Below are 2,091 nucleotides of genomic sequence, written 5' to 3'. Positions count from 1 at the left end.
CAATTGTACTAGCCTCCACCACTTCCTCTGGCAACTCATTGGTCAGAGCATTGAGTATAGGAGTTCGAAAGTCATGTTGCAGCTGTACAGGACATTGGTTAGGCCACTTTTGGAAAATTGTGTGCAATACTGGTCTACCTCCTACAGGAAGGGTGTTGTGAAAATTGAAAGAGGCAAGATTAGAGTAGTGCTGGAAAAGTACAGCAGGTCAGGCAGCATCTGAGGAGCAGGAAAAATCAATGTTTCGGGCAAAAGTCCTTTATCATTCCTGATGAAGGACTTTTGACCAAAATGTTGATTTTCCTGCACGTCGGATGCTGCCTGATCTGCTGTGCTTTTCCAGCACTACTCTAATCTTGACGCTAATCTCTAGCATTTGAATTACCCACTTTCACCTGAAACTTGAAAGGGCTCAGAAAATATTTACAAGGGTTGGAAGGTTTGAGCTATATGGAGAGACTGAATAGGCTAGGGCAGTTTTCCCTGGAATGCTGGAGGCTGTGGGGGACGTAATAGAAGTTTATAAAAATCATGAGGGGCAAGGATAGGGTAAATAGACAAGATCTTTTCCCTGCATTGGGGGAGTCCAGAACTAGAGGGCATAAGTGCCTTTTATATCTTTCCCCTCTCACTTTAAATCTAAGGGGGATTTTTTTTCATGCGGAGGGTGGTGCATGTATGAAATGAGCTGCCAGAGGAAGTGGTGGAGATTGGTACAATTACAACATTTAAAAGGCATCTGGATAGATCCAAGAATAGGAAGGAGTTAAAGGAGGTGGGCCAAGCGCTGGCAAATGGGACTAGATTGGGTTAGGATATCTGGTCGGCATGGACAATTTGGACCGAAGGGTCTGTTTCTGTGCTGTACATCTTCTGACTCTATGATCATAATCGCTGGGGTCCTAACAGTAACAGTAAATCAGAATTAACGTTTCGGGTTGAGATCTTTCTTCAGAACTGGTGACTGAAAATGTTAACGCTGATTTCTCTCCACAGGTGCTGCTAGACCTGCTGAAGTTTTCCAGAAATTAGAAATTACTTTCTTATGTTGTAAAACTAAGTGTTTTTAAAAATGTTTGAGAAGACTTTCTTAAAGTTTGACTCACATGTAAAGAGACATTTGTTCTCAAAGCAGCACCAGGAAGGGAGTTAAAATACAGAAGCCTTGAAGTAGACAAACACAAAGAAGAAGAAAAAGATCTGAAGTGAAGAGGCGGTCAGCAAGCAGATTTGGAGAATTAGATTCCTCAGCAGTCGGAAAGCATGTGGTGCTATTTCTTTTCATTCCTCAGCATGACTGAATGCCCAGAATCAGCCATAACATGTAAAGCCAGTTCAGATAGATCAATGTGAGATGAAAGCTGAGGAAGTTCCATGAAGAAGTATAGAATATTGCCTGGATGGAAACAACAAATGCTGGAGATCACAGCAGGTCAGGCAGCATCCATGGAGAGACAGCAAGCTAACACTTAAGAGTCCAGATGACTCTTCAGAGCTGAAGTTCAGTTGGAGTTCTAAGAAAGGGTCGTCTGAAACATTAACTTTGATTTCCCTGCACAGATGCTGCCAGACCTGCTGAGCTTTTCCAGGAATTTCTGTTTATGTTTCTGATTTACAGCATCCACAGTTCTTTCAGTTTTTATTTTTCTGGGCATTCTATCTGCTATTCCATCTATAGTTTACAGTTTTGTGGGATATAGGTGAATTAATGTTATTTCTGCAAATTATAAGTTCTGATACAGAGTAAATGAATTCACATTAGTCTGTGATTGTTTTCTCAGCTAGGAGCTGAGTTAGCAAAAATGGGAACTCGATAGAGGAAGGACTTAGCATGAGATGTGATTACAGAACAATGGTAGAAATACAGGCACTAGATAAAATGCTGTGAAAAGAGGCCTTTATAAACATCTGTTTCCCACTTGTACAGAGACACAGGAACAAACCCCAATTAAAAGGGCTTAGTGATAAGATGCTGTGAGGGGCAGCCAGATGGAGGGAGTAGATAATGGTAAGCAAAGGATGGGATGACGTCAAACAACCTTATGGGGGGGGCAGAGAAAGGCATTTGTCACGGACAAAGCCGGATAAACA

Source organism: Chiloscyllium plagiosum, chromosome 5 (assembly GCF_004010195.1).
Source record: "Chiloscyllium plagiosum isolate BGI_BamShark_2017 chromosome 5, ASM401019v2, whole genome shotgun sequence".
Classification (NCBI taxonomy): domain Eukaryota; kingdom Metazoa; phylum Chordata; class Chondrichthyes; order Orectolobiformes; family Hemiscylliidae; genus Chiloscyllium; species Chiloscyllium plagiosum.
This window is presented reverse-complemented; position numbering follows the sequence as displayed.